This window comes from Fukomys damarensis, unplaced genomic scaffold, assembly GCF_012274545.1.
Source record: "Fukomys damarensis isolate Sample0158 unplaced genomic scaffold, DMR_v1.0_HiC HiC_scaffold_38, whole genome shotgun sequence".
Classification (NCBI taxonomy): domain Eukaryota; kingdom Metazoa; phylum Chordata; class Mammalia; order Rodentia; family Bathyergidae; genus Fukomys; species Fukomys damarensis.
The window spans coordinates 25,964,287-25,977,572 of record NW_022900950.1 but is presented as its reverse complement, the minus strand read 5'-3'; the positions used below and the strand labels follow the sequence as shown (position 1 = coordinate 25,977,572).

At 40.6% G+C, this 13,286-nt stretch overlaps 1 long non-coding RNA gene across 4 annotated transcripts in view; it reads left to right on the top strand.

Annotated features, from left to right (window-relative positions):
* Positions 1–13,286, top strand: part of LOC104850508 — an 83,221-nt gene that overhangs the window by 68,763 nt on the left and 1,172 nt on the right. For 2 of the 4 annotated variants that reach the window (XR_776985.2, XR_776987.3), the window contains one exon: positions 7,798–7,874. The exons of the other annotated variants lie outside the window; for them this stretch is intronic. This is a non-coding gene — a long non-coding RNA (uncharacterized LOC104850508). The remainder of the gene's footprint in view (positions 1–7,797; positions 7,875–13,286) is intronic. 4 annotated transcript variants of the gene reach the window in all.

Genomic DNA, 13,286 nt, shown 5'->3' with positions numbered 1-13,286 from the left:
TCCTCAGAAGTTCCACATTCCTGGCTTCCTCAACTTTCTGGGGTCTCCACTTCACTTTCAGCTTCACTCTCACAGCTTCACACTCTGTTCTCTCAGGAGCACACTGCCTGGCCTCCAGGCCTTCTTCTGAAACGTGGGCAGAAGCTTTCCTGACCCTACAACTCTTGTTTCGGCATGACTATGTAACTGGCACCACATAGATGAGGCAAGTTTTCCTTTTGGCTCAGTGGTAACCAGGTCCTTTTGCATCATGGCTGCAGGGTCCTCTGAAAACCTAGATGGCTGAGCACTGTGAGTGAAATCCCAGGAAGCCAATTTCCTGGGCGGCCTTTCTCCAGCACAGTGTCCTGGGGCTCTCGTCAAAGCAAAGTCTTTCACTTTTCCACCTTTTAGTCTGCAAAGGGTGGGGTCTTTTGGATTCCTCCCATGTCCTCTAGGCATTCTTTGTAGTTTCATATATATATACCATAATTTATTAAGATATAAGTTAATGTTTAGCTTTTCATTTTTGAAAAATTTTACTATATAAGACAAGAAATTAGTGTGTTATCTTGATGTAAAGTACTTGACTTCTTTTTTTGGGGGGGGCTTGGTTGGTTGGTTTTTGTGACAGTGTCTTTTATGTAGTTCAGGCTGGCCTTGACTTGCTATGATCTCAAGGCAATCCTCTTTCCTCAGCCTCTTGATTACTGGAATGACAGGTATGCACTACTATGCTCAGCTTGGCTTTTTAAAATACTAATCGTTTCAACAACCAAGCTCTCCTCTGCTCCAGCATTACTGGCCCCAACTTTATAGGTGCTTCCTTTCTGACCAAACTCAAAACTTTTTAAATCATTCAGCTGTATGGTTGCTTTTGATTTGCAATAGAGAGCTGGCCAAAAACCCCCAATAGTACCCATGATACAGTACCAATATTAGATTGTCTTGAAGTTCCTCTACTGCCCTTAATTTCACTCCCCCACAGTCTCAGGAGAGGAGCAAAATGTAGACAAATTTTATGCAACAGCATAATTCACATGGTCTCCAATCTAACTGCCAAGGCAGTCCTTGCTCCTAACTAAAACCTCCTGAGCCTGGTCTTTATCGTCCACATTTCTCTCAGAATTCTGGTCTTCTGAGCTCTGACCAGAATCTCCTATCAAGTTTGGCTCACAGCATTCTAGGGCTGCCTCTCCAGCTGGCATCTCCCAAACTTTCCGAACTCCTCCTGTGAACCAATTCCAAAGGCTTCTGAACCACATGGGCAGGTAACATCACAACAAAAAAAAACCCACTTCTCTGGTACCAAAATCTGTCTTAGTCACTTAGTCAAATACCTTGTCATTGAGATAATACCAACCCTCAGATTAAACTAATCTGGTGTAGGAAAGTTCAAGACAGCCTAATGTTGAGGCTGTGCCATGGATACGGTTGGGGGCTTTTAGCCAGTTCTATATTGCAAATCAAAAGCAACCACATAGCTGAATGATTTAAAAAGTTTGAATTTCACCAGAAAGGAAGCACTTAGAAAGTTGGGGCCAGCAAATTTGGAGCAGAGGAGAGCTTGGTTGCTAAAAAGATTAGAATTAGAAAGAAAATGGTTTAAGCATATGTGAGGAACCCTTTGCTGGCTCAAAATTGCAAAAGTGAAAGACTTTGTACTTTGAGAAGAGAACTCCAGGGCATTGTGCTGGAGAATTTGTTTCCTGGGATTCAATTCATAACATTCAGCCATCCAGGCACTCAGAGACCCCTGCAGCCATGATACAAGGAAGTCTAGCTACTGCTTGAGTATGCGGCAGATCTTAGCATCATCCATGTGGTGCCAGTTACATAGTCATGCCGAAACAAGAGTTGTAGGGTCAGGAAAGCTTCTGCCCGGGCATTGTGCTGGAGAATTTGTTTCCTGGGATTCAATTCATAACATTCAGCCATCCAGGCACTCAGAGACCCCTGCAGCCATGATACAAGGAAGTCTAGCTACTGCTTGAGTATGCGGCAGATCTTAGCATCATCCATGTGGTGCCAGTTACATAGTCATGCCGAAACAAGAGTTGTAGGGTCAGGAAAGCTTCTGCCCACATTTTTCAGAAGCTGTGAGAGTGAAGCTGAAAGTGAAGTGGAGACCCCAGAAAGTTGAGGAAGCCAGGAATGTGGAACTTCTGAGGAAAGCAGCAAGGAGGGAGCAACGCCAGCCTGAGAAGCCGTGAGGGCTACAACCACCAGCAATGCCGAAGGGGTGGGCCACTCAAGTCCTTTGGAGTTCAGATCTTGCCATAACTTGCCCCAGGTGCTGGACACAGAGCTACAGGAGTGAATGTTTGTACTGCTGGGTTTTGGTCCTACTTTGGTCCCGTTGGTTTCTAGCCTCCTGTTTCTCTCTTTCAAGGGAATGTTTACCCTGTGCCATTGCACATCAGTAGTATTGAACTCCTTTTTGATATTTACAGGACTCACAGCTAAGAGTTTGCCTTATGTCTCAGAGAAGACTTTGTACTTCTAAGCAATGCTAAAACTGTTAAGACTTTGGTGACTCTTAAACATGGAATGAATGTATTTTGCATAAAGAAATGCCCGTAAATCTTTTGGGAGCCAGGAGCAGAGTGTTATAGTTTATATCTAGATGTGCCCCAAAGCCTTATGTGGTCAAAGGCGGGGCTTTTGGAAGGTGACTGGATCATGAAAAAGTGATATTCATTGGTGGATTAGTCTACCATGAATTTATAAATAAATGTGATGTTGGACAGTGGGGCCAGGTGTGGGGAGGCAGTCTCTAGGGGTGTGGCCTAGAAAGGTATATGTTCTTCCCTGATTTCCTCCCTTCATTCTCTCTCTATTTCCTGTTACCATGCCATAAAAGTGCTTTTTCTCTGCCATCCCCCTCTGCTCTGTCACGCTGCCTTGGAGACAGCAGAGTATGGAATGAAACTTCTACAAACTGTGAGCCAAAACAAACTTCTCCTTCCTAAGTCTTGGGTGTGGGGACTTTTGCCTCAGCAATAAGAAAAGAGACTAAAACAATTTATGTTTAATTTTTGAGGAGCTGTCAACTATTTTCCAAGGAGCCATACCATTTTACATTCTATCAACAATCCTTAAGGGATTCAGGCTCTCCACATCTGAGTCAACCTTTGTTATTATTATTTTTTTAATGATAGTCCTCTTAGTGAGTGGGGAGTGGTATCTTATTATGTTTTTGCTATTCATTTTCCTAATGATTAATGACATTGACCCTCTTTCCATATATATATTTAGAGACATGTCCATTGAGATACTTTACTCCTTTTAATAGGAATATTTGTCTTTTTATTACTGAGTTGTAAGTTTTCTTACATATTCTACATACTATTCCTCATTAGATATGTGATTATGATTTTTTTGCATTCTGTGTTTTGTCTTTTCCCTTTCTCGATACTGTCTTTTGAGGTACAAAACCTTTTAATTGTTACAAAGACCAATTTATCTACTCTTTTCCACTCCCTCTTATGCTTTTACCATCATATCTAAGAAATGTTACCTAATCTAAGGTAGTAACTATTGCCTTATTTTCTCCTAAGAGAGAAAATACCTCTTAGATTTAGGTCATTGATCTATTTTGAGCTTTTTTTTTTTGTATATGATGTAAGATAGGCAACTAACTTCATACTTTTCCATGTGACTGTCTCATTGTGTCAGTAGCATTTAATGAATACCCTTCCCCATTAGATGGTGGGCACCCTTTTTGAACATAAGTTAACTATAGATGTGTGGGTTTATTTATGGACTGCTAAGTGTATTGATTTCATTCTTTATGCCAGTATCACACAATTTTGATTACCATTTTCTTAGAGGTCTTCTTTGTTTTGTTTTGTTTTTTGTACCACGGATTGAACTCAGGACCTTGCTCTTGTGAGGCAGGTGACAGCACCACTGAGCTAAATCTCCAGCCCTGAGTATGTTTTTTTAACACTAAGAATTCAATTTTTTTCCTTCAAAATTGTTTTAGCTATTCTGGTCACTTGAAATTGCATAGAACTTTAGAGTCAGCTTATCCACTTCTGTAAAAATTAGATCAAGAATTTTGATACAGTTGCATGGAATTTGTAGATCTATTTTATGTCTATTTTCATTGTGTTATTAAATTGTCCAGTTCATGAGCATGCATATATATTTCTATTTACTTAGGTTCACTTTAGTTTCTTTAAGCAATGTTTTGTAGTTTTCAAAGTACAAGTCTTATGTTTCTTGTTTAAATTTATTCATAAGCATTTTATTCTTTTTAATATTTTTGGAAATAGATTTTCATTATCTTAATTTTCAGGTTATACAGTGCTCGTCTATAGATATACATTGATGTTTGTTTATTGCTCTTATATCCTACTTTACTAAACTTATTAATTAGGTCTAATAGTAATGCATGTGTATTTTGATATTTTCTATATATAATATCTTGTCATCTACAGATAAATATAATTTTTTTCTTGCTTTGTAATGCGAAAGACTTGTATGGTTTTTAAAAGTGTTGGCTTTTAAAGATAAATACTGAAGTGTTTACAGAAAAAAATGAAGCGTGGAATTTGTTTCAGAATAATAGGGTAAGAGGACAAAACAGATATGGGTGAAACAGGATTAGGGATGAGTTTAAAATTATTAAAGCAGGGTATAGTACATGGGGGTTCATTATACTAACCTCTTCGCTTTTAAAATTTTTCATTAAGAATAAAATGAACACCAGGCATAGTTATGTGTGTCTGTGATCCAATCTACTTGCGAGGCTGAGGCAAGAGGATCCCAAGTTCAAGGCCAGATGGGCCACTTATTGAGAATGTCTACAAATATAGAAAAGGGCTGGCGGTGTAGCTCAGGGCAGAGTGTCTCTCAGTTCAATCCCTAGCACTGCAAATAAAAAAATACATAAATAAAACATCAGGGGCCATCACAGATTTTGTACTCAGAGCCTCTGGAAAAGTGATTAACAAATCTGCTTTTTTAACAAGCTCCCAGACTATCCCAGAACATAAATCTTGGAGGAATTCTGCCACTGTCTGTGAGTTAGAAGTGAATAGAGTGTCTCCTTCCCCAGCCTGGGATCTACTCAGATTTTCTTCTGGTGCCTTTGAAACCCAAGCCTGTGCTCTGGAAGCCACAATGTAGATGTCACTTGCACAAAACCTATGACATAGCACAGTGTTACTTAATATTGACTGATGGTATAGTTTGGTTGCTGAGGAATTTAAATTCAATCCATTTAACACTCAGTATCAGCACTACCACCAGAAACAGCCAGTGAAATCAAGCATAAGTTAAACTCAGGTTTAAAAACTAAGTTTTTTACTTGTTTATACCTTTTTTTTAATCTTCATCAAGCACAAGTTTGTGTTGTCTTCAAACCACACATCATTTGACTATGCAGAAAGTCATACAGCATGATTTTTTTTTCGTGACAAATAATCATTCAACAGAAGCAGATAGTGTTTTTGAGAATACAATAGGAAAAAAGGTTTAGTTCTGCCTTCTAGATTTTTGGGGTAAAATTATAGGTCTCTGATCCTAATTTGGGGGTGCTATTTTAAAACCACATTTCCAGCCTGTAGCCTCATGTTCAAGCCCACGGAGTGCCCCCTAGAGATGCCCCTGTCGTGAAACCTGTGTTCCCTGATTGTTTTCTCTGCAGCAGTCCCTGTTTGCACTTCAGAGTCCAGCTGAGCCCTGGATTTCTGTGTGGTACCCTCTGAGCTCTTAAGCCCTGGTTGGTATGTTACTTGGAGCTTCTTATTAGCTTGCTCTATAAAAAGCATCTGTCATTATTTCTCTTCTGTGTGGAGCTCCCTCTTTATCCTGTTCTGTTCCTTCTCGTCACAAACCCTCTACACAAAATTGCTCAATAGATGCCGCTGGCTGGCACCAGTCCTATGCAATCTGACTAAACAGCACACCTACACAAACCAAGTACCACGCTATTCTGGGATCATGGGCATTGTGAAGAAGACAGCAGCCATGTGAAAAACGGGCTAGGAGAAGTTCCGCCAAATGGCTTTCTTATGCCCATGCAGGGCCCACATTTATGGTTACTGTTTAGCTGTGGAGTTATGAATGGAGTTCAAGTTTGAAATTCATTTTCAGCTGAACAGGCAAGAGCTTGTTTGTCAAACAAATGAAAGCCGCATGTGCCAGTGCTGTGCCAGTTGTGCTTTTTTGAAGAACTTGTGTGTAATGACTTCATTGCGAATTCACCATGTCGAGTGCTGCCAGGGAGTAAGGGGCTGAGCCCCCTGTCTTGGCATATGTCCCTGCTCAGCCCACTTGGCACTTGCTATCATGCCCTTTAGATGAGAGAACTATTTCCTGGAAGTGAAAGAGGAAATTCCTTTGATCATTTCCCCATGGAGTGAGGAAGCACTTCTCTCAAGGAAGGAATTGAAGTCATCTGACATCAAACTTCACTCGCAGACTCCCATTCTGGGCATTCTGAGAGTTTCAGCAGAACATTCTGTGGGCATGTGAGTGACAAGGCAGGGTGCTGGCTCACACAGGTCCCTGTGGAAGGCCTGCTCCCGCTCTTTGCAGCTGAGAGTGAGGGCATGGAGTGCATGTTTGTGCATGTGCGTGTGTGCAGATCTTTTCTTAAAGCATAATTAGCTCATATAAGTATATGATGAATGTAAAAACAAACCACACAAAAAAATGGTGAGGTAGTGACCAAATACCACGGGCTCTGAACAAGAGCAGTCATTTGTGTATTTCCAGTTTAACCTGTAAATTCCATGTCTCTTCTCTACATAATAGCATTAAAGGAAAACTAGGATTACCCCCAAATGAGAACCCCGAGTTTCAGAGATCCTCCATAACGCATTGCTCAACTCTTGCCAAGCAAAATACTTGTCAGGCCTTAAAATGGCTTAGAATTAATTCCACAGCTGGCAGTTATGATGTTCAACTCGTGGTGTTCCTTCCTAAGGTTAGGGAAATTCCATTCAAAGTCCCCAGATTCTTTTAGTCTTTTTTGGCATATACAGTATGTAGAAATTAATATAGCTTAATAGTTTAATTTTTTAAAAAATGTATTAAAGAGCTACAGGATGTTTGTCACAACTATGTCTTACTTTAAAAGCATCAAAACTGCATTTTTAAGATGTTCTCTTCACAATCCCAAGAATGCATAGCTATGGACAGTAATTGGTAGCACATGAGGACATTACCTTCTGTAGAAATTCACTTCCCCCTCAAGTTTGAAGTTAATTTGATTCAGGAGACTGAAAATGCATGGAAAGGGTACTGACTTTATGCATCCTTCTAAAAAATGTTCTTTTCACTCTGTTGCTATTTGATAAGCTCCAGATCTCCCAAATTTTTGGATGAAAGGTTTATTTATTCATTCAACAGACACCTAACCTCCACCAGGGGTTTTACACACATCTTATTTGATCCTCATGATGGTGAGCAGCAGTTAAAAATTCCTACTGTAGCATATATGCTGCCGAAGTGAGCACAACAAATTTCTACTTTAAAAACCAGAAAACCTTGGCTCTGAAAAGTTTTAAAAAACGTGGTCAAGATGTCACAGCTGGTCAGAGATGCTGGCTCCAGTGCTGGGGTCTTTCCTCAGACACTCAGCTGTCTCCCAGACCAGGTGTCATACACTTACCACCCACATTAAGGAAGGCTTCCTGGAGGAGGTGGTAGGATGGGGAGGTGATTTTTATTTGTTCTTTGTTTTTGCTTTTTGTTACCATTTGTTTGCTTTTGTTTGGATGGTACTGAGATTAGAACCTAGAACCTTTGCACTGAGCTACATTCCCAGTCCTTTTTATTTTTTAAATTTTGAATTTGTTTCAGTAAGTTGCAGTTTAGCCCAAGCTGGGCTTGAACATGAGATCCTCCTCTCTGAGCTTCCCACGGTGCTGGGATTACAGGTGTGTACCGCCATGCCCCGATGTGTGTTTTAAGATCTGATAAATATGAGCTTTCAAAAAAAAAGAGTGGATAAATTACTAAGGATTAAAACAATACAGAAAACAAATAGAAACACAATACATGTACAGCATTCCTAGCCACCCAACATAACCAGGAATTCATGCCACTTGCCTGATTGGTCTTATAGAAAGTGATTCCATTGTTACCACATTTATTGAGCAGCTGCTACATTTCAAGACTTGCTCTGAGTGAATGGAACTAAGACTAAATAATCCCTACACCACAGCCGGTGGCAGCCATGAGATAAGACCTTGTCTTCCTTCCCTCCTTCCCTCTTTCACTCATTTTACCACTTCTTCAAGGAACCTCAGAAGAGCATCCCAAAGAGAGGACTCTGAGTAGGGCCTCAGGGCAGGTGCTGGCCCAGCAGAGGCCCGCAGGGTAGTGCATGTGTGTGAATATCAACGCCCACTCAGCTGGCTTGCTTATGCCTTATCCCAGATGGTTGGGCAGGAGCCAGCAGGCAGGTAGAGGGAAAGGAGACACAGCAACACCTGAAAGGCTTCATAATTTCAGCTGTACCACCCATATATGCTTTGTCCAATCCCTTTGTTCCGAGGGTGGTTGGCTTAGCTCTTAGGCCTGGGACATCCTCACTTACCTGTGTGTGCCCCTCAACTACACTCAGTGAGTGCAGAAGTGCTGGCTCCTGTCTGTCTCCTTTACTAGGCAGAGCTGTTCCAGGGAGGGGCCAGCCATTCCCTCCAGCTTCACCAGGCCAGGTGCAGGCAGCTGAATTATGTGGGAGCCACCTGGGAACCCAAGAGCTTAGAGAGGACAGTGGAAGGAGGCTCCAGGCACATCCCTAGGCCTTCTGAAGGGAAAGTGGGAAACGCTGGTGTTGGCTAACAGCTAACAGTGGATGGATAGGTGTTTTATTCCATTTTGTGTCTCTACAACAGAAAAGCTGAAACTAGATAATTTATAAAGAAAAGAACTATTTTTCACAATTCTGGAAGCTAGGAAGTTTAAGATCAGGGTGCCAGTGCCAGCATATATCCTGTAACCCCGCCACTCTGGGAGGCTGAGGTCAAAGTTCAAACCCAGCCTGGGTGACCACTGATTTAGCAAAACTCTGTCTTATGAAAAAATAAAAAGAGGCTGAGGATGTAGCTCAGTGCAAGGCGATCTCCAGTACCAGAAAAAATAAACGTGTGTGTGTGTGTCTGTGTGTGTGTGTGTGTGTGTGTGTGTGTGTGTGTGTGAGAGAGAGAGAGAGAGAGAGAGAGAGAGAGGGAGAGAGTGAGAGAGAGAGAATGCGCTCACCAGTGTCTGGTGAGGCCCTTTTAGTTGCATCATAAGATAGTGTGCATGTCCTGTGGGAAGGAGAGAACCATGGAGCTCAGCTCCCTCTTGTTATGAAGCCACTCATCACATCATGGGGACCCCACCTAGCCCTAATTGTCCCTGAAAGGCCCCGCCTCCAGATACTATGAATTTAGGAGTGAAGCTTCAGCGTGTGAACTGTTGGGAGAGTACATCCAAACCACAGGGATAGATGACCTAGGGTGTAAGGACCTGAGACTCCAGCTTGTACCCTGGAGTTGGGCTTCTGGACAGTCACCTCAAGAGTTAAGCTGCAGTGGCAACCGAGCAGGTGGCTCTAGCATTGGTTTCCACGTGGGCCTGTTTCACAGCATAGTGTTTTCACAATGCATGGTGGTACCACACGTTTAGCATGTGTGAGGCCCCGGGTTCAGTATCCAGCACACACGTGAAAACAAACATCTTTCAAACAAACACAGCTCACTCCACTGTGCACATGGGTGCAAATGCCAGTTCACATGGCTTGTTGGTCTAGGCATTTGCACACTTTCAGCTACACGGTGATGGCAGGGGAAGTGGCCAGGAAAGCACACTGATTGCTAAGCTTCCATGTTACCTTCCCATGTATAGGAGGCAGAATGATGGTTCCTTAAAGATGTCCTTAACACCAGGGACCTATGAATGGGTTCCCTGATGTGGCAAAGGGGTGATTAAGGGTACACCTATCACATTTGATTTTTCCATGTAAAAAAAAAAAATTTTTTTTTTTTTTTTTTTGGTTTTTTGAGACAGGGTTTCACTATGTAGTTGAAACTTACTATGTAGCCCAGGCTGGTCTCGAACTCATAGCAATCCTCCTGCCTCATCCTCCCGAGTGCTGGGATTACAGGCATGTGCCACCACTCCCGGCTTTTTCCATGTAAAATTGATCTGTTAGTTTAACCCTGAGTTGTGATTTTGTTTTTTGAGACAAGGTCTCCCTGTGTCATCCAGGTTGACCTTGAATTCACTATGTACTTCACTTTGGCTTCACATTTTTTGCCATTCTCTTGCCTCCTGAGTGCTAGGATAAAAGCCATGTGCCACCAAGCCTGAATTGAATTGTGAATTTTTAAAAATGCAGTTTCAACTGTTTAAAAGTATTTATCTTGGTGGGCATGGTGGCACATGCCTGTCATGCCAGCACTTGGAAGGCTGAGGCAAGAAGGTTGCCAAATTCGAGACCAGCTTGAACTACACAATGAGTTCAAGGCCAGCCTGAAGTGTATACTGAGCCTCTGTCTCAGAAAAAATAAACAAAAATATTTCTCTTTTATCTTGACTTCTTAAAGTTCTGGGATTTGTGAAATTCATACTTCCTTCCATTGTCAAGGGAGCAGTGTTTGAATGTTGCTTTATGGCTTCATATTGTTGAAACAATGCAGCTTTGTACGCATAGATTTTTTTCAGTTTTTTTCTTAGTAATGTTTACATTACACAGTGATTACAGTCTTTGTAGGGAGTTGGTTATGTACATGACACGTCTTACTTCTTTTTCATTCCTTTCCTCTCTCCTCCCTCCCCACTCCCTCCATCTCTTTACTCTCTTCCCATTTGAAAGAGATCTCCTTACTTCTTACTGTCTTTTATTTTGTGCTTTATGTTTTGAGTTTCTCATGGAAGAAAAACCATGTGATAGTTGAGCTCGTGTGTCTGATTTCACTTAACATTGTGGTTTCAAATAGTCCATCCGTTTTCCTACAAATGACTAAAGTTTATCCTTCTTTATGGCACTGTAGTACTCCATTGTGTATAAATACCACATTTTCGTAATCTATTCATTTGCTAATGGACACATAGACTGCTTGCAAGGTTTATCTATTATGAATTGTGCTCTTATAAATATGATACGTGCTATAAGCATGTAATATGATGTCTTTAACTCTTTCAGGAAGATACCTACAAAGGGAGAAGCTGGGTTGAATGGAATTTCTATTTTTAGTTTTTTGAGGATTCTGCATACTTATTTCCATACTGTTATACTAGTTTACATTCCTACCAGCAATGTAGAAAGCCTTCACCCTTACCTCACCATCATTTGTTTTTATTTGATTTCTTAATGATAGCCATTCTTTCTGGGATAAGATGGAATCTCAGTGTTGTTTTTAGTTGCATTTCTCTAAGGGCCAGCAATGTTGAACAGCTTTTCATGTATCTATTGGCCATTTATATTACTACTTCTGAGAAGTGCCTATTCATTTCAGTTGCCCATTTTTTTATTGGGTTTTTATTTTGGAGGAGTCTAATTTGTTTGAGTTCTTTATATATATTCTAGATATTAATCCTCTGAGGAATAGCTGGAAAAGTTTTTAACATTCTACAGGTAGTCCCTTCCCTCTGTTGGTTGTTTCTTTGCTGTACAAAAGGTTTTTAGTTTTTTATGCTCCCATCCATTGATTTTTGGTAATATTCCTTTGCAACTGGGGTTCTGTTCAGAAAGTCCTTATGAATGCCTATGTCTTTAAAAGTTTTACCTATTTCATCTTCCAGCAGATTAAGTGTTTCTGTTTTAATGTTTAGATCTTTGATCCACTTTGATTTTAGTTGAGTACACAGTGAAAGATATGGTTCTAAATGCAGTCTTCTGCATGTGGAAAGCCAGTTTTCCAAGCACCATTTATTTAAGAGGCCATCTTTCCTCCAGTGTATGTTTTTGGTCCTTCTGTCAAAGATCAGGTAGCTAAATATGCTTGTTTTCTTTTTTTTCTCCTGCTTCCTCTGTTCTGTTCCGCTGACCCACGTCTGTTTTTGTATTAGCACCATGCTGTTTTTCACTGAAGCTTTTTAATGTAACTTCAAATCTGGGAATGTGATGCCTCCTGCTTCGCTCTTGTTTCCCAGGATTGCTTTTCCTATTCTGCATCTCTTATGGGTTTTGTGGACTTTTAATAGCAAATAATGTACTATCACCTAATTATCATTTCTGTATCTAATTAGTGCACATAGATATACATGAGTCTCTGAATCTGGCGGGGAGTCTTTTTAAACTTAATTTTCTCTTTCCACATCTAAATACAACTTATATTCACCATCATATTCTTCTTTTGTTCATAATTCTTCCCTGAAAGAAAAATATTAAATGTAGACTTAGGCTGACCTTGAATTCCTAGGCTCAAGGGATCCTCCTGCCTTGGCCTGCAGAATAGCTGACATGACAAGGTGCACACCACCAAATCCATCTTTTAATTCTACAATACACAATTACAGAGCTTTTCTACCTCATCTGCCTACTTCTCTGTTTCTCTTGTGTTCCTATTTCTCTAACATCCTCCCTACTCTCTCACAAATCCATTTCTTGCATGCCTAAAGTAGTAGGGTTTCTCTCGTTTTTTCCTTTCTCCCTTCCTTCCATCTCTATCATCCTGAAGGGTATTAGCTTTGGGGCATTTTTCAAGTTTCGGCTTCCAACCCAGAAATTCTTCGTGGCCCAGGTTACCAGTTATCAAAGACAATCTGCACCAACTGCTTCCCGAGTTGTCTAGATTTCCGTGTGCTCTTGGGAACCTGGCAAGCTCTTTGTCACTGGCTGGCTTCCACTTCTGCATGTGAGATTACCACATCATCATTGCACCAAGGTCTTCATTACCAAAACCAAGCTTACCAAGCACTTGAGAATAACACAATCAGTTTTTCTTTTTAAGATTTGATTAATAAACCAAAATACCAGGTCTTAAGAGCAACTATTAAAGAACAACCCAAACAACACTTAGTAGTCTGTTTTAAATTCAAAGTTAAATATAGATTATGAAGCAGAGTCTGATGGTACATGCCTGTAATCCCAGCACAGAGGAATCTGGAGAATTCAAAAGGCTCAAGCCAGGCCTGCAAACATAGTGAGACCCTGTCTCAAAAAACAAACATCACCACCACCAACAAAAATAGATCATGAAAATATTTTCTTTATAATTACACAATTAAATATTTATTGTCAATTTAGATTAGCTCACATGTTTCTGGGTGACTTTGAAATGTCCATTTTGTTATAGCAGTTGATTTTTTTTCTTTTTTCTTTCTTTTTTTTTTTTTTTTTTTTTTTTTTTTTTTTT